We start from the raw sequence: 20,855 nt of genomic DNA on the forward strand, positions 1-20,855 counted from the left end.
TTCACACCAGGCAAATGCTGGGGCTGTACCTTAATTAAGGCCACGGCCGCTTCCTTCCAACTCCTAGGCGTTTCCTATCCCATCGTCGCCATAAGACCTATCTGTGTCGGTGCGACGTAAAGCCCCTAGCAAAAAAAAAAAAAAGTTCTTGACAAACGCCGGAGAGTCGGAATTTTGTCCGTCAGGAGTCCCTTAACGTGCCGGAAGCCAACGATGCCGTGATCATGGTGGTCGATATTTTGAACAACACCTGTAAGGGTACAGTTCTGCATTTAATATGTACTGTGCTGTACAGTAGAACACACTGTGAGAAAAGTGTACGTGTTTCGTGTTGCATTACTCTATGTTTGTTATTGCATATTACAAGCTTTCTTACTCTTGTTAAGGTATTTTCACAAAAACAAGGATGATAGGAGTAACAAGCCGAATGAATCGTAATTACATTATTACTCTGCAACGAGCCACCGGAGACCACGGGTACCTTATACCGATATACGCAGAAGATATCTGCGAAGTTCGACTTCACCTGTATATTATTCATTATCACAGAAACTGACCCTCAACATGCTTGCCATTATAAGAAGAGCCGTCAAGTATTTACCTTTAAGGCACATAAAGTAAATATATATTATAAAAAGGGAGACTGACGATTTATTTTTGAATTCTGATTTTACAAATTAATATTACGTTCACACGTAGTAGTAGTAGTAGTAGTAGTAGTAGTAGTAGTATCCAAAATTGTGCTTTCGTAGCGTAACGATTAGCACAGTTAGCTGCCATCCTTGGAGACCCAGGTTCGGTTCCTGGTACTACCAGTGGTACAAAAATGGCTGTTAGGTGGTTAAAATAATACATGCAGCTCACCTCAATTGGTGGTGTGCCTGAACGGAGCTACACCACGATGTTTTTCCGGCTACTTGGCTGAATGATCAGCGTGTTCGGCTCAGAGGGCCGTGGGATCGATTCCCGGCCGGACCGTAAATGGTTAATTCCCCTGGCTCTGGGAACGGGTGTTTGTACATTCATCAACATAACTGAAACTCACACAACACTATCCTCCACTACAATAACATTCAGTTTCCGATACATATCAGATGCCTACCACACATCACGGAAGGTCTGCCTTACAAGGGCTTTACCAGACTAAACCCAAAACTCGAACCCCATGGCTCAACAGCCCCGAAGAGCCTTGGCCTACCAAGCGATCGCTGCTCATTCTGAAGGCCTCCAGATTACGAGGTGTCGCGTGGTTAGCATGACGAAGCTTCTTGGCCGTTTTCTTGGCTTTCTAGACCGGGTCCGCTATCTCACCGTCAGATAGCTCCTCAATTGTAAAGATGTTGGCTCAGTGGACATCGAACTAACCCTCAGGTCCAGTCTATCACCTGGCCGAGAATCGAACCCAGGCCTTTAGTGTGAGATGCAGGCACGCTTTCCCTACACCACTGGGTCTGCTAGCAGTACCCATACGAAATTATTATTCTCTAGGATGATGCCTGCTAGGGACCACATGTTAATTCATCCTTCCTTGTGCTGTTATGTCATCCATATCATATACAGAGTCCTTTTCCAACATTCTTGTTAATGGTGATTATATGATGATGTTGATGACGGTGATTATAAGATAAGGAATAAATGCTGGTAATTGTAATTATTTTGAGTAAGAGGAAAGACTTTTTCCCATTTCTCCTCGCTGGTGTAGACGAAACATGCAGCGGCTCAGAGATATGTGATAATTATGATGCGTTGAGCAATTGTAGCGATTCTGTTTAAAAACAAAGGGGGTTGAAGGCACTTCCCTTCTCGATATTTGAAGTTGAATTCTGTTCCCATAGAAATGCCAACAAACGTGATATTTACACTTCAGTTTAGGATAGGAACCTAAATTGTACATCCAGTGTTATTGGTTGCAACGTTCACAACCTAAAAATCATGAAATACAATGGCGAGTCTCTAAGTGAAATAATCGGTTGTCAGTGGTTAATAGAAATAATGTCCGGTTGCATAGCTAAATGGTTAACTTACTGACATTTATTCCATAGAATCCCGGGTTCTATTCCCGGCAGGGTTGGAGATTTTAACTTTCATTAGTTTGGTCTACTGGGTCGGGCTCTGGGTTTCATCTGTCGTCTTCATCGTTAGAAATCATCGTAGGTAGGGCGCAGTCCTCATAGGTGCGCAGGTCACCTAAACGGCGTCAACTCGAAAGACCTGCACCAAGCCTTTCTGGAGTTCACACACCATTATTACTCATGTCGTACCAACCTCAGCTGATTGTCCCCTTGCAACTCGCTTGGGGAGAGAACTGACTGTCAAACTCCGGGCACAAACTTGTGGCAAAACGATCACGAAGATCGTTTTTGAAAACCCTGCTGTACTAAATCCAGTGGCCGGAGAATGTGCAATATGAAACAACACCAAACTTATGAAAATAGGCTATGTCAATATTCGTACATCGTTAATATTATTCAATACAGACAACTGTAATGAATGAGCCGTATTGCTAAAATGGACGATTAATGACTCTAAGCTATTCTAGCCATCAGAGAACAAGATGCCTAAATGCAGTGCAGTAGGACATTCTGAAAATGGGCATTGACTAAAGCATATAGGGACAGAGCCAAAAATAAATCACTGTGGAAGTAAATGTGTAGAGAATTGTGCTGTCATTTATGCCTATCGTGATATGACGGTGTTTCTTTCTTCACCATCCTTCAACGCGTGTACCGTTGGGATTTCTGTCTTCTATATACGACGTCAACTCATGCTGAGTTACAACGTCAATTATGGAAATATTCCTGCGCTGCTTCACCTTAGAACAAATGTTTATTCTTTAAATTCATGAACTTCTCTCGCTTGCAAGCAAGCGGTTTCCTAACCTGCCAATCAATGTATTGGAACAGGTGCTGATTTTTAGCACTTTTTCTAAACGTTTTTTGGTCTGTATCTGTCAACAGACACGAGCTCTAACAAGACATTAGAGAAGCTGTATGTACTTTCACTATTACCTTGGAGCAATAACATTCCTACGAGTAATATCCATCGGCACCTCCTTAGTGGCAAAGTGTGATGGTGGTTCGAATGTAATAGGTGAAACTAAACTATGCATATAGTAAAGAAACGGAATGATACAGAGAATGACAGATACAAAAATAGGGAAATGAATGAGGAACAGATCGTCTAACGCTGGTAAGCTTGTAATGTCAGGTCTTAACATTTGTACTTTTAGCTACAGTACTATTTACTTATCGACGTAACTTATTTTCTTGAAGTATGGCATTACATTACATTACATTAATTCTTTTTTTTTGCAAGTTACTTTACGTCGCACCGACACAGGTCTCATAGCGACCGTACAGCCCCAGCATTTGCCTGGCATTAAAATTGGAAACCACGGAAAACCATCTTCAGGGCTGCCTACAGTAGGGCTCGAACCCACTATCTTCCGAATACTGTATACTGTCCGCGCTTAAGCGACTGCGGCTACCGAGCTCGGTCATTTTACTGTTCCACTTGACTTTGTAACTATGTCATGTCTTTTCTTACTCTCATTATTAGCAAATGTCTTACAATTGGGATATATCCCCCATCTGCTTTCAAGAGCATAACAATGAAAGTAAATGAAAACAATAATTACAGAAAAACTGCATGAAATATTACAGGAAAGTAAAACATTATAAATATTCTGCAGTAATAGGTCAGAATACAAAGCAACTTTCTGTCGTCCATCTGCTCGTCTGCAGTGTAGCGAGAATAACATCACATTTAGGGATTCTAATTGTTTGGGACCCTAATGTGTATGCAAATCTCAAAGCAGACATGTTGTCCGGGTAGATTATGTTTGTTATTTGCTTTAGTATGTATGCATTCTAACCTATTACAGGCTAAATATCCGGGATCTAATTGTAAGAAATTGTGTTCATACAAGAAGATTCGTTGAGGAGATAAATAGACATGTGAGATCGTACATCCGTAGTAGCATCGGAGAAATAGGGAGCTTCGAAGTAAAAGTCGGGTTACACCAGGGATCTGCTTTGAGTCCATTCCTGTTTAATTTATGAATGGTTGTGATTATACAGAAGTTGAGGGAAACGGCAGTATTTTATATGATGTATGCAGATGACGTGGTACTGCGGTCAGAGACTATGACAGGAGTTCGTTGGATGCTGCAGAAGTGGGCCTCAGCACTGGAAGAGAGAGGGTTAAAGATCAGCAGGGCGAGGACATATATTCCTGTCGGAGAACAAGATGACGGAGAAACCAAGAAACTGAACGGTAAAGGCATCTATACAGTGAGCCACTTCAAATAAGTGGGATCAGTCTTGGAAGAAATTAGAAATGTAGAATTGGAAATCACTAGCAAAATTCAGCTAGACTGGAAGAAACGAGACAGCAGGGGTATTTTGTGATTGAAGAGTGGCCGTCAAGCTTAAAGGAAAACTATACAAGGCATTGGTGAAGTCAGGAATGTATGATACAGGACAAATCGGCAATGTTAGAGTGGCAGAAATGATGGTGTTGAGATGAATATGTGGAGTAACTAAATTGGAACGTGTCCGAAACGAATACTTCAGAGTGATAGTAAAAGTGGCATAAATCGTGGGGAGAATTCAACAGGCACTATTGCGATGGTTTGGACATATCAAAGGATAAAAGGACGATTTTGTGGGAAAGACGGTGATGCAATTGTAGGTCAATGGTAAATGAAGGAGAGGGAAATATATCACTGAAGACCTGAACGAGAAGAACTTTAGTGGTCAATACTCGTAGTATGCAAACTTACTGAAGCGAGTAACAAGTATACACAACTGCCCGCACAACATTTGTGTTACGAGTTCTGTGTAGATATTAGGGGTATGGCCCATCAGAACCCCTTGCATTTATGTTACTTTCGCTACACCGCGGAGGAAAGGGTTATTCGACACTTCCTAATAACCAAATTCTAACGTATTACAACTTAAAAATCCGGCGTCTAGTTATGACATTGACATATCTATATCAACGTTTGAAAAATAATTGGTTAGGGGCGCGCAGCTGTGAGCTTGCGTTCGGGAGATACTGGGTTCAAATCCAACTGTCCGCAGCCCTAAAGATGATTATCTGTTGTTTCCCATCTTTACACCAGGCAAATGTGGGACTGTTCCCTCATTAAGGCCACATTCACTTCTGCTGAAACTGATAGCCCATTATGCAGGGAATTCAGTCCCAAAAGGATAAAGTTGAATTCAGTACTTAACTGCACTAAATTCCTAACACATGCGTCTCAGGTGTCATGCCCTCTTTTTCATGCATTGCTTCTTTTCATCTCCAGTAAAATCTTTACGTCTCTTTTGTCAAGCAGTTAACAGTATCACATTTAGGAGTATTGAAGAAGGCTGTGAAGCCTCATTTACGGTTGGTTAAGCATGGCGATCACCTCGGAAAGTTTTTTTTCTTGCTTATATATATATGTGTGTGTATTTTTCTGAAGTTTTCAAATTGGAAAAATCATTTATTATTTAAAATCGAAATAGGCATGAAATTAAAGACGCCCGCAGGCCTTAAATCATAAAGTTCTTAGAAATCACCCAAAAATTTACAAGGTGTAGGACCTTATCTTTGCCGAGGAAAAGGTGCATCAATATGTCTTAAATTCAAATTTCAAAATATCTTTATTCAAAAACGTTTAATCTAAATTAACTGCTTAATATTTATAGCTCATAACAATGTGCTGTGACCGAAAAAATTTGTGTTTTACTTGAATTTCCAATGGAAAAAGCATTTTAAATTGTGAAAAATCTGTTTTATTATTTACACTGATTATTTTCATAAACATAAGGTATTTAAGTAACTAAGGCTAGCAATAATGGACGAATAACATTACTTAGATAATTTTTCATGAAAATAATTATTCTAAATAATAAAACAAATGTTTTGAAATTCAACATGCACTTTCCTTTGAAAATTCAAGTGATCCATTAATTTTGCCGGTCGGTGTATTTTATATCAGTGTAAAAAGTTTCATGATTCTAACTCAAGTAATGTCGAAGTTAATGAGTATTTAGAAAATCAATGAATGTTCGTGCTCATCTCCCCTTAATCTTGCTTGTTTGAAACACAGGCGAGGAATTAACATGTACGTAAATTACAAGGTGACGGGGGAAATCAACGGCTAGTCTGCCAGCCCCATAGCATTATACTCGCCCGTTCAACACGTTACAGCCAGTACGTTCAGCGTGTAGCCTATACAGCTTTGACCAGGCGTTGTCTGGGGTTCCAATGCTTGCTTTATAGTCTTGCATGTAATGACATGCATAGGAAGTGCATTTGGAAGCCGAGATTGAATGCTCCTTTCGCGAACCGCGGTGAGCTACTTAAACATGGCTTGTCTAGGCTTACTGATCCTCATTCCAGGAAATAAATACTAATGGGCTTTCTTACATCCCAGATCATTAATTGTGAGAGCCCTAGTTGGCAGGTTCAATCATAGCACAGGCCGGTGGTATTTGAATATACATATATACGTCTGCCTGGTGATGGTAAATTTAACGGAAGTTGAAGGAACGTCTATGGAGTAAAATTCTAGCTCCTTAGCGTCCCCGAAACTGTAAATATTGTCCGTGGAACGTAAAACCGATATTATTATTAGTATTACCAATATTATTAATTGAGAAGCGAGATAAAGCGTGATCCAGTAAGATCAACACGCAAAATTATTTACCACAAGAAGTGGGCGAAAATTTTGTAACAAGGTGCACTATACTATTTATACTTAATATTTCCCCTACAATCTGGATCTCGCTGGCGAAAACTTTAAATATATGTACATAGAAAGCTGAGGAGAGAGTTTTTCCGTTATTTTTTTATCGGTTTTCGGATATGCATCCACCTCTATTGCCAGAAAGATCGACTTGCTTCTGACTATTTATGTCTAAGAGGGTAGGGATCGTGTAAGCACAGATGTCCATAATTATGAGTGTCTATTAATATCGTAAGTATTTATAACTAATGTTAGTTCGTTAATAACCGAGCAAGTGGCCATGCTGTAAGCATCGATTTTCTGCGAGCTTGGATTTGGGAGATAGTGGGTTTGAATTCTACTGTTGGCAGCCCTGAAGTTTTCCGTGGTTTTCCATTTTCACATCAGGCAAATGCTGGGGATGTACCTTAGTTGAGGCCATGGCTCCTTCCTTCTCGTTCCTAATCATTTCCTATCCCATTATCGCCGTAAGACCTCTTTGTGTCGGTGTGACGTAAAATATATTGTAAAAATAAAACCTAATATTATTATTACTTTGGAAATTCTAACAATTTTTACTACATAATTAGTTAATATCAGTTCGGAATACAGTACGACTATCTTCATTCCATTCATGTTCAAAAGACAGTGCCTTGTTGATATGACCATCCGTCTGTATCTTGCGCAGCTTTTTTCATCATCATGTAACTTCTCAATCCCGTTCTTTTCTTAGTCTATTCCATGTATTTTTCCTGGCACTTTTGCCTTCAAATATATTAGTGATGAACGTATTATTTGTCTAATGGTATGCCCTGTAAATTTGATTTTCCTTCTTCCTTCTTCCATTTTCTTTTTACTTAGTACATCCAGATTCGTTTTAATATTGAAAACATGTGTTAGCAGACAAAGTAGGGGTCCTCATACAACAAAAACATAAAAGCAAGCAATTTCCTCAATTGCGCCCAAAGGTGAAGGCTAAATGTCCCAGAAATATCTCAAATTACGAGTCCTCGTTAGCTCTATCGAACTGAAAAATTCGAAAATCACTTCAGACCTAAATGGAGTTCCGGGAAATCAGCCTAAAATCGCTTTTTTCTTTACTCGTTTTCTTATTATTAAATCCTACCCAAATTAACTTATTTACATATTCCTTTCTGTAATGTGTTACTTGGTTCAATAATCTCAGGCATTTATATATTTTTTAATGTCCACACCGAATACAGTTACAAGATCTTAAAAGCTTTGACTCACATTAGGGCTCGTAGTGGTGGAGAATCGATCTAATCTAATCGATCGGATAACGATGTTTAAGAAAATGATTGTATTCTTAGGAATAAATAAAAGTATATTATCATACTTTATTGTATTTTATCTAAAATCCGTAGCTCACATCCCTAGCATGTTTTCAACAGTGAGCTGATTGCCTGAAGAGCTAGAACTGTGGATCTTTATTTCAGTCCATTTCGTTCTCGTCTAGAATTACAATTGTGAATAAATATTTTCTCTCCAAAATTATCTTAGAATATAAAATGCGAGGAACATACAATACCAGATCCTAATTCTTTTTTCTTTTTTGAGCGACTATACATACATCCTCATGCTAGACGCCCATACCATCTATCGTTCGGTCAGGAAGTCACAGTGATTTAATTGTCTGTTGGGGCACAACTAGTGTCTGAGTGTTATGAAAGGTGTTGCTCGTAGGATCGGTCGTGCTGCAGTGGCACCTTCTGGTCCAGTGAGGAAAGCAATGGCAAACTACCTCACTCCTCATCTTGCCTAGTACGCCTCATTTGGGCTCTGCCATTGGATTTTGCAGTTTCCCTATAACTGCATAGCCTTTGGTGGTGCTATTTGAGGATCCAACCAGCCTCTGGGCTGATGAGCTAACAGACAGACACAATCTTCTATTTGCAACTGGCTTTGTGGTCTCGTTTTGTACCATCCCTTTTATCCATTAACTTTCGAATTACAAAATGTTCTTTACATGATAAATAATTAATTGCACCCTTCAGAGACTTACACCCAATTTTGGGGGGAAATAATTCTGAAAATCCACCCTTACCCTTCAGAAACCTCTACGCCTGATGATCACATGTGTCATAGTGAAGTGGCAAGGCTCAAATTTGGACTGCCCTCATATATACCGCACTATGTAGCTGCCCTGCAATTAATTTCCAGTACTGAGCTCCTGTTGATGAGAATTATTGGGATAATTGATATTGGAAACATCCATATTCTAGTAGTCTAACTTGTGGTTGATGTTGCACTTTATAACCCGACGACAATTAGTTTAAAGCGAACGGACGAGCTCACCCATAAAAGGTGTCACACTCCAGGAAATTACATTGGCGACCTTAATGGATGCCGCTGACGAACAAACCAATTTCAGCACGCGATTACCTCTTCATGAACACGTATCGATAAACCACACCGGGAACTTCTCACCACTCTGGAAAATAACTGCGGTATTTAGATCGGTATTAAACCGGCAGCACACGCCTTTCATGGGAGAGTGGTTTAATCCAATACCTCGCATATATAAGGGATCATTCTAAAGTAAGAGAATTAATATAGGATGATAATTCGTGGTGAGACGATCAGAGGAAATAAATTTCTATGAATACTTCCCCAAACATACACTAATCCACAATAGTACCTTTTTCTCTGGAACCACTAAGTATTTCTGAAACTTGAGAGATAGACAGGCTAAATGCTTTCACACATTTTCCTGCACGGAAGTTACAAAATATGCCATTATCTGAACTTTATAGTTTTATATATATATTAGTTTTAAAATTTAAATATTTGTTTTTTAAATCAAGATAGGCATAAAACTAAAAACGCCTGCAGGCATTAAGTAAACAAGTTTGCGTAAATCACTTTAAAGAATTACAAGGTCCAGAACCTCGGCGTTGCTGAAAAAAGGTGCATTTAATATGTCTCAAATTAAAATTTGAAAATATCTTTTATTTTTTCAAAAATATTTTATCTGAATCAACTGATTAATGTTTATAGCTAAGGACAATGCATTTTATATCAGTGTGTAAAAATCATTATTCTACCTTTACTCAAATAATGTCCAAATTATGGAGAATTTAGAAAATAAGTGAATTTTTGTGCATGTCTCCCCATGAGCTTGCTTGCTTGCTTAAAACGCAGGCGAGGAAGTAACATGTTCACAAATGACAAGCTGACGGGGGAAATTAACTTAAAAATATTGTCGGAACACCAAGAACGAAGTGTCTGCCAGGAATAATGTGGTACGGAAGCTGACTGGAACACCCTCGGAAGCACAGCCAGACGCAGTGAGAACCTCAGCACTAGCATCATGTTACTCGACAGCAGAGTAGGCTTGCCCAGTATGGTACAGATCTTGCCATTCAAAGAAGTAGACGTGGCAATCTATGAAATGTGTCACATAATCACAGCTTGTCTAAGACCTCCACCACGAGAAAAAATGCACTGTCTTGCTGGCATTGCACCGCCTGATATCCGAGGTGAGGTAGCAGTTCGTAAGGAGAAGACCACAACACAAAAATCAGAAGCTCATCCACTTTGTGGACTCCAACCAGCACCATTACGGTCAAAATCACGCAAAAGTTTCTTGAAGACCACACAGAAACGTGAAGGAACTCAACAGCAAGCAAAATTCACTTTGTGGCGAGCTAGGGTTGAGCATCTTGAACGACGGAAAACACCTTCGTGAAGAATTATCAGCTGGACGTATCGAGCACTGGACGACTTGGAGATTTCTAAATAGGCTGCATTCGAGTGTTACTAAATGCAAGACCAATGTGCACAATTGGGGATATTTGGTGAGTTCTGTTCTGAGTAGCTGTGGTGAAGTGCAGACTACGGCCCATCTGCTAGAATGTCCTGCTACATGTACTGAGAAAGAGCTGCTTGAGGCGACAAGGAACACACTCGACGCTGCTCATTTCTGGTGCACCAGAGTATGAACCTTTGGTGCACAGTTTATTTTTATTTATTTTCTATAGACATTTTTGCATATCTTAATATATAAACCGGATGGTTCACCGGCCCCTTATTTTGTCGAGATAGGCAACCTAAATAACGCGTATAAATAAAGATTCTTATGATCTAGTTTTATGAACACCAAATAACATGAAATTTCTCCATATGGTATATATCATTGTAAATTGATCCATGGACCTAGCAAAGGGAAAACTACTCTACACAATTCCGCGCTAAATATTAAAATAATTGTGCAAACATGTCATTTATTGCGCCTTGAAATAAAACAGAAACCCGTAAGACGATCGAATTAATAGATTATATCACGTGTTCTGTAATGTAAAGAAGTTAAATGAACGCTGTAAAACATCAATGAAGACTTTGACACAGATATTAACTTCCGAGGTGGAACGGCTATACGTAAGTACTAAATCACTAGCAAGTACTCGTATCATGCATGTTGACTACGTGGCCGAATCGATTAAGGGCTGGAGCTGAAGATGTGTGAGTATTGGCAGCGTAGTGGTTAGAATCCAGCATGGGGAAATTATTTTTATATGACAGAGGTTCTCCATTTTAGCAGGGATACAAAAGTAATATTTTTCCCTATTGGTTTTAAGTGATGCGTTCTGATTTGGAGTCTTTCCCTTAAGGATTGGTGGAGGAACGATTGGGAAGGAAATCGGCCTAGTTATTTTACTAAGGTACTCTCCCGGCATTTTTCTGGTGGTGAAAATGGTAAACCGAGGAAAACCATTTTTAGTACGGCCAGCATGGGATTCGAATCCACAACCTCCCGAGTTCAACGCACATATATAATAATCCACATGTACGAGGTCGCATCACAACACTTATTCATTTCCTCACGATGTATTCCTATAAAGAGTACGTTGAGTTCTTGCTGATTTATGGAGAAAGTACGGTCGAATTAAAATGTATGCCACGTACTTCTTATTGGTAACAATTTAAATGAACACTTTAAAGCATTATTGAAATCTTTAACATGGATGTCGAAAGGACATATGTATGTAATACTCCTTTAGTGTGAGTCTTCTGTGTTGTATTTCTGGCTGAGTCGGTTAAGGGTCGGTGACACAAGGTGTCTGAATACCAGTGGTTCGGTTCCAGCCTTATGTATGCTATTTTCATTTTTTGACCGAGAAACATTGCTCTGTTTTAACGAACACACATTTAATCAAGTTAATTTAAACAACCACATAATCGATACTTTATTTTTTGCCTCAGGCAAAATTGAATATATATTAACACTTATAGAACATGTTTCGACCACTTAGTGATCATCTTCAGCTGTATAAAGAAAAAACTAAGATGAGAAAACATTAGGATACTACGCACAAGTAATACTCTTAGGTTATAACGAAAAGATTGCTGTGTTGACCGTTTGGTAAAAGTTCGTTGGTGACTCCTTTGTTATAAAATGGCGGTCACCTGATCAGGACATCTTGCCTCTCGTTCTTATTTGGAAAAGATGTGTATTCTGCGCTGTCCAGATGGTCTGTCTTTGAGCGCGATCTAGTGTAGTATCGACGTGACACAGTCTGACAGTTCGTGCAATAATCTGGAGAGAAGGGAAAAAAATAAAGTATCGATTAGGTGGTTGTTTAAATTAACTTCTTCATTATACTAATCGATACGGTCATGAAATGGACGACTTGTAACACAATGTTTATGCACACTTACCAGATCACATCACAGCATGTATTAATTTACTCACGATGTATTCCGGTTACGAGTACGCTGATATGTTGCTCATTTATTGGGAAACATGCTAGAATGCAATCCAGTTGCAACGTTTCAATTACGAGCGTTTTCCTGACAGAAGAGTGCTGATTATCTATACTTTCGAAAAACTTAAACGAAGATTCCGTCCGGTCAACTGGGACGCTTGGAAGGGTAACTTCCGTTAGAGATGCTTCTATAACGTCTTGTCCAAATGAAGAGGCTGTTATGAACGCTGTCCATAATTACCCTCATGTTACTACTCGAACACTTGTACAACAGACTAACATCAGCCGGTCATCAATCATGCGTATACTGCATAAAACAAATTTCACCCACACCATCTGCAGTTACACCAGCAGATTCACTGACGTGATTTCGATGCTAGAATAACATTTTGCCAATGGTCATTACGCAGGTGCAGAGTCCTGCTTTCAGACGAGTCATGATTTCACAACAATGGCGTCGTGAATCGGCACAATATGCACTATTGGAGCGCGGAGAATCCGCATTGGGTAAGACGGCCTATTTCAAGTGCAGTGGGGAATAACTGTCTGGTGTGGGATCTTGGGTGGCTATCTCATTGGACCATATTTCTTCGACGGATATCTGACGGGAACACGCTACCTTCATTTTCTTCAAACTCCTCTCCCACAGTTGCTGGAGAACGTGCCACTACGCGAGCAATTGCGAATGTTTTCTCAACAGGAATGGGGTCCACCTCACGGATCAGTAGTCGTACGAAACCATCCCCATGCTTCATATCAAAATAAATGGATAGGAAGGGCTGGACCCGTTCACTGGCCCCACAGATCATTCGATCTAACGCCACTTGACTGTGGGGTCACTTAAAGCAGGTAGTGTATGCACAGGAGCCTGAAGATCCTGGTCACCTTCAGCAACTGATCACCAAGGCATGCCATGCTGTTACACCTGATGTATTACAACGTGCAAGAATGTCTTTAAAACACCGCGCAGAAATCTGCATAAACCGAGGTTGTCAACAATTCGAACACTTGTTACACTGAATATCGAGAGTACACTGCTTTCTACCTACAGACCATCATATCGTAGTCCCACCTGGCTACGTTGCATCAGATAAAAACGGTCCTTTTTCAGGACCAAATAAAAATTCATTCTTTGGAACAGGATGACATGTGGCCACATTGCAGTCACTGTAAATGGCGTTCATCGATAAAAAGTGTACCAGCATGTGAATCGAACCTACTATCAGACAGCTTGGCTGATACAGTAGCAGTGATGCGTGACTTAACCACCTTAGCTACCGCGAGCTGCGGTGCAGTGCTAGCACGTTCTAGTCTTTATAGACACTTCCTGTCCAAATGTAATATTGTGTTATTCGGAGCAGTGAGCGTTTTACACATGCATTATAGTTTAAGTAATAGAAATAACATTGCCGCTAATGATTTCTACCATACTCGTGACCATTATATAAGCGGTATGGTTGTACTAAGGACATAAAAGAGCAGACACTAATATTTTTCGGATTACTATGATATACGCGTTAGTTGGGTCACCTACCTCCGAAAAAATAAGGTACTGGTGAGCCGCCCGGTGTATATGTAACCATGCTTGTGACAGGATATAAATAAATAAGTGCTTCATTTATTTTTGTATGGCCTAGAGCAATTGTTTTACTTTCGTTAATTTGTCACAGCCTTATCCTTGGCTTTGTCGGTATGAAAGTCACTGAGGTATGAGCGATGCTAGTAATGCCAGTGCTTATGCAGCCAGTCCTTATTATGAATGGTGTGAGAATGTTGTTTATAGGATCGTTTGGTGCATGCATTTCAGTAGGCTTGGCGGATAGATATGTAAAAGCAAATTCTGGCTCAGGGAAGAAAGCAATGGAAAACTACCTCACTCCTCATTTCCCTAGTACGCCTCTTCAATGATGCCTAGGACATCTATGACAGCTAATGGTGGACCTGTTGAGGATACAACCAGCCTTCGGTTGAGAACTGGACATACATACAAGGCAATCGTACCACATCAGTAGCTGTTGGGTAGAATATTTCATTCCATAATTTTGGCCAATTTACTTATTAACCGAACAAGTGGCCGTGCAGTTAGGGACGCGCAGTTATGAGGTTTCATTCGGAAGGCAGTGGGTTTGAACCCCACTGCCGGCAGCCCTGAAGATAATTTTCGTGGTTTCTAATCTTCACACCAAGCAAATGCTGGAGCTTGAACTTAATTGAGTTCATGTTCATTGAAACTGAGGCTTTAGGTGTAAAGTGCTTACTGAGTGTTGTGTATCGCCCACCAAAGATTGGATACATCACCGACCTTGAAGACATCATACTTGACCTGTTACCCAGGTATGATCATGTTTTATTACTAGGAGACCTCAATACTGACATCCTTAATGACAAAATGACTGAGACTAAACAACTAATCAACATATTTAAATCTTGTAACTTGACGATCATGCCACTTAACCCAACACATCACACAGCCACGTCACATACATTACTGGACTTAATTGTGACGAATATCCCTGACAGGGTACTGACCCACGGGCAAATGTCTGCTTGCGGACTATCCAATCATGACTTAATTTATTTAGCTTATCACTTAAATGCCCCAAGTACAGACCTAAATTAATTACATTCCGAGACCTTAAATGTATAAATAACGAAGCCCTATTAGAAGACGCTGCAAACATACCTTGACATAATGTCCATATTTTAGATAGTATAGATGATAAAGTGGAGTTTTTTAACACACAACTGCTAGCTCTTCTTAATAAACACGCGCCAAAGCGCACTGCTCGCGTAACACGCCCTGCGGCTCCATGGATGACTCAGGAAATACAAGACTTAATGACAGAGAGAGACAAAGCTTTCAGAAAATTTAAAACTAGCCAAATACCAAACGATTTTGACCTGTACAAGACCCTTCGTAACAGGACCACACAGGCCGTAAGGAATGCTGAAATAAGACACTCACAGAACATTTTGCTAACCCGAAACACGACAACAATCTGGAAAACCGTTAAAAAATGGGCATAGGTGGAAATAAAAGACATACTGCTGACATTAAACTATCACTGGATGATTTAAACCAATACTTTCTACAAGATCCGTTAACATTGACGAGACAACAAAAGAACAGACGATTAACAAAATTCTGCACAATGGCAATACTAACAATGGAAGAGAACAGTTATATTTTTCCCTCGTAACTCCTGCAGAAGTGAGACAAATTGCACGATCAGTAAAGACAACTGCGACAGGATGTGACGAGATTGTTCCACAGTTACTGTTAATAACTCTAGACGTAATCCTACCAACTCTAACACACATCATTAATACCTCACTGATAACCGGCATATTCCCTTCCCTTTGGAAATATGCATTTGTTCGCCCACTCCCCAAGACCAACAATCCCGTGGAACCCAAAGACTTTCGATCCATTTGCAATTTACCATTTGTGTCCAAAATTTTGGAGAAAATAGTTCACAGACAAATAACCGCGTATTTAAATAACAATACGCTTCTTGACAAATACCAGTCTGGTTTTAGAAGCAATCATAGCACAACTACTGCGCTGCTTAAAGTTACAAAAACATAGGAGTAGCTATGGATAAGGGAGAAATTACTGTTTTAACTTTTCAAGACCTTAGTAAGGCCTTCGATTGCGTTGACACGGACATACTAATGGCAAAATTACGTGCTCTTAATTTCTCACAAAGCACACTATCCTGGATGTATTCCTATCTCTCTGATCGCCGGTAGTGTGTATCTACAGGTGAAAATTTCTCTTCATGGCAATCTGTAGAGACTGGAATACAACAGGGGTCAGTGCTAGCGCCACTCCTATTTTTGATCTTAATTTCAGGACTAAGACAAGTAATTAAACATTGTCAATATCATGTGTACGCCTACGACATACAGATATATACATATGCACATCCTCGTGACTTACCGACTGCAATAAATTATATGAATGACGACCTAGGAAGAATATGTAGGTGGACCGATGACCATGCACTAAAATTCAATGCCCAAAATCCTCGTGACTTACGGCCTGTAATAAATAATATTAATGACGACCTAGGAAGAATATGTAGGTGAACCGATGAACATGCACTAAAATTCAATGCCCAAAAATCGCAGTGTATTCTTTTAGCTACCCAAAAAACCCACGCACGACTTACAGACGTCCATACCCACTCAGTAACATTAAGAGGCACTCAGTTACAATTCAAAGACACAGTTAAAAACTTAGGGATGATAATGGATAAAAACCTTAGTTTGAACGATCATGTAACAGGTATATGTCAGCGAATGTTTTATTCCTTACATTCCCTTAAAAACCTCAGAGATTTACTCCCCCAAAATGTAATAAAACTGCTTATCCAAAGTATGGTAATGCCAATATTCGACTACTGTGACGTAGTCTACAGTAACCTGAACGCCTTACTTTCCATCAAGCTCCAAAAGGCACATAACGCATGCGTTCGATTTATTTCAGATATACCAAAGTTTAGCCATATTTCTCCCGCATTTGGTAGGCTTTCATGGCTACGCTTAAGAGAGCGACGAATTTACACACTCTTTCCCTGTTACATCGTACACTGAACCTTAACAAACCTGAATACCTTGCCACACAATTCCATTACCTAACATCACCTTCTTGTATTCCTACCAGATCATCATCCACCGCAGTACTAAGCATTCCCATTCCCCGCTCAACTCGCTACAGTAGATCGTTTATAGTCGCCGCCAGCCGAATTTGGAATTCCCTACTTGCTGAAATTAGGAGCGTGTCAAACCACGTCCGCTTTAAGAAACTCTGTCAAACCTGGTTAATAAATAATAATAATTTCTTATAACATAGGAGGATTAGATCACAGCTAAGTTATTAGGTGAATTAAAACATTTAATTGATACCTTAAGATATTAAACTGTAGATAATTTAGTGTATATTTTACTCTTCATGTAGGTGTATGTATGGTCGGACAGAACAGCAGGCTTCATAGCCTGAGTCCCGCGATATAAAACAAGACAATAAAAAGAATAAAATAAATAAAAAATAAATATATTTTCCAATTTTCTGGGTCTGTCAGTATGATTTATAATAGGTTTACCAAAGTTATCTTCCGCCTGAAGGTCCCTTTTACTTCTCTGATGACTTTGAAACATTACTTACTTTAAATGAAATATTCCATTATAAATAATTTTGACACGGCGCCACGCAAATCATCCATGTTTGAATCAAGCAGTGACTTTTCTTAGTGTGTGCGTTTTCTATTTCATTCTTTTTCCTATGAAATATGAGAGGTGTGTATATGGAGTTATTTGGTAATAAAACATCAAAAGTAACGTTCCTTAAAACAGTGAACAGTCCACTAAGCTACCCGAGTCGTGAACATGCTTCTACGATCCTGGATTAATGAAGATAATACGAACTTTATGATTCAGAGAATTAAGATGTATCTGTCGAATATCGGTTAACTGAAAAAACAGTCAAAACAAAACTGGCGATCAGTTCCACCCCACTACCCTTATTTTCCGTATTTAAATATCTGGCTGTTCATTCAAACCTCACAATGAGATTCTAAATGAATCATGTGCCAACGATTGCATTATTTCTATTTGAAAGACTAGTGCCCATGTCTTGTGTTCAGCGTGTCTGAGAATTTGCTGTAATCGGGTTCTACTTTGAAACTTAGATGTCCTGTCGGATGAGGTGCAGAATGGGGCTTCATTCAGTGTTATGAGGACAGCTCAGGAGAATTTAAACCGAGAATGCAGTGAGATTAAATTCTCACGGTGGTATAAATGGTGTTGGGGTTCATATATTACACAGATTTAAAAAATCCAAAATAGATATTTTAAATACTTACATTTCAAAATTTCCGGTATTTATCTACAATAGCATACAACGAACTTCTCGTAAATCTTGAGATAGACCTCTTGGAACTGAGGAGACAAAAGGATGACATGCAGTTTCTGCTCATAACTGTAAATTCTATTATTGACAACCCTGAACATTTATGCATCTTGAGTTGTAACGTGCCCCGATTTAAGCAAGGATAAATATCACATTTCAGGATAGCAAAGTCAGAACAAAAATCCCCCACTTTACAGGCTATGCATTGTCTACAACAGTGCAGTCAGAAGGGTAATTCCTTAGACTTCTGTGTAGCTCTAGACTTGTTTCTACAACAATTCACTATCTCCGTGGAAATTCTTTAAATAACATGTAATACTGATTTGAAAGATAACATGTACTTCAAACTTTCTACATTAAGTCATATCCCATAAATATAATTATAAGTGTTAGAACTAAAAGAAAATAGTTTCGATATGAAATTACGTTTTCATTTTTTATTTTACCCTTTCTTGTAAAGATTACATTAGATTAGGTATGAAATATGGTTTCTTCCTCGCTGTAAATATAATATTAGAATAGTTTAGATATTAGGTTATTAGACTGTTTTGAAACATGAAAAATATACAGGTAACTGCTAGGATTTTCTGCACACCAATATTGAGAGGTATGACTGATCCACGACCATTGAGGCGAAACCAGAAATTTTACAGACGAAAATACGGTTTTGCAATGATAACTGCCTCAACATGTTAACAGCTGCTATTCAGACTGGCGACTGATGCTTGCCAGGTCGAACACGTGCAGGCTACTTGCAAGGTCAAGAACTATGCGCTAGATTACGCCTTGGAGAGTAAAAACGCAGCTTCGACGGTCTTAGTTTATATTAGAGTCCCCGTATCGTGTATTAACTTATTACCGGGGGATGAAAACATGTGTTTGCCAATCGAAAATGTCGCTCAAAGCGCTTACTGTTGGCTGACCCTCGAACCACCACGGATAGTGGTGGGAGTGTTCTCAATATTTTCTTACACTCTTTATGTTTAGTGGATTACAGTTGGCGTTATGGAAAAGCATATCAGAACTAATTTTCTTCTTCTATTTTGTTACAGAGATGGAGGCAGCTCTTCGACAAGGTAAGCCGTTCACAGATATTAGTAGGATATTACCATTAACATTTCTTCTTTCTTTTCAGAAATCAAAGTATTTGCAACGTATTTGATAGTGATATTATTTTTTGTTTCCATAAATTCTTCATGTACAACATGCCTGCATCCCCAGCTCGTCTTTTCTTACAATTGACATACAGGATGACCCAAAATTCCATTACCACTTGTTGAGGTAATACTTCATGGAATATTGGAGGTGCATGATTGGCATAGCATGGGGGTTTATTGACACCAAATAGAGTACACAAGATGACTAACAGATAGCGCTGGACAGCAACACGTCACTTACAAATGGCCGCACATACTTGACATGACATGGAGTTTTATTGACACCAACAACGAGTTCACAAACAGGCCAACAGGTGGCGCTGGACAGCAACACGTCAGTGATGCCGCATGAGACCCGTGTACGGTATAAAAGGAGCTGTCGCGAGAGAGAGCGTAAGGTGCACATGCAATCGTGCATGTTGACGTTACCAGAAAAGGCACTGTTAATGAAGCTTTATTTACTTAATTTTGGTGTCAATAAAACCCCATGGCATGAAAATCATGTGTGTCACTTATTACCTCTCTACCTCCAATATTCCGTGAAGTATTGCCTCGCCAAATGTTAACGGACTTTCGGGTCATGCTGTATATCATAGTTTAAAGCAGAGATATGCAGATGCTGGTAAACTTCCAGCGAGCTGCTACACGAGTAGTGGGCACATTTCACTGGCACAGTCCGCTGTGCTCTCGTGCAATGTAGTGTGCATTTATAGTTTGTCTCAGTTAACATAACGGAGACTACTGCGGAAGGTTCAATGCGGAGACTCCAGGCTTAGTTGTCGTTTCAACGTGAATGGAAAGCATTGTCTTTACTTATATACGCTCAAGGGTTGGAAAAATATTTTTGTCAAAAACCTTGAACCAATTGAAGAAATTCAACCTAGAATGACATGATGCATGTTATATATCGTTTATCATAGTAAGGATTACCATCAATATAAAGATGAAGATCGTCTAGCACTAATAAAGCGGCTGAAGGAGGAAATTATCAACCAAGAGGTCGGAATTATATTGATATAATTCAGAGTTTATGTATATTTTATTCCTAACCATATCAGCCTACCAACATGGCCCAAAACTGAATACGCATTAACTACGGCGGTGTCATTATATTACGCATTATTAGCACACCTCTAGATGGTTCGTAAATATAATTATTGAGAGGACCTGAAATTTCCATACATACGAGTTATTTGAAGTAAGGATAAGTTAAGTTTACGTGGCGCACCGGCAATCAGCTGCTCGCGGGTTGTTCTAGCGAGTCAATCCTACACATGGCTGGTTTAAATGGAAGTGTTTGTAATAATAGCAGTTAGTACTCTTCTGCTTGGAAGCAAATG

At 39.4% G+C, this 20,855-nt stretch overlaps 1 long non-coding RNA gene across 1 annotated transcript in view; it reads left to right on the forward strand.

The window, feature by feature from the left end:
• The window catches only part of LOC137501234 (uncharacterized), a 399,562-nt gene that overhangs the window by 143,985 nt on the left and 234,722 nt on the right, over positions 1-20,855 (forward strand). The window contains exon 2 of the long non-coding RNA XR_011018440.1: positions 19,411-19,434. This is a non-coding gene — a long non-coding RNA (uncharacterized lncRNA). The remainder of the gene's footprint in view (positions 1-19,410; positions 19,435-20,855) is intronic.

This window comes from Anabrus simplex, chromosome 6, assembly GCF_040414725.1.
Source record: "Anabrus simplex isolate iqAnaSimp1 chromosome 6, ASM4041472v1, whole genome shotgun sequence".
In the NCBI taxonomy this organism is placed as follows: Eukaryota; Metazoa; Arthropoda; class Insecta; order Orthoptera; family Tettigoniidae; genus Anabrus; species Anabrus simplex.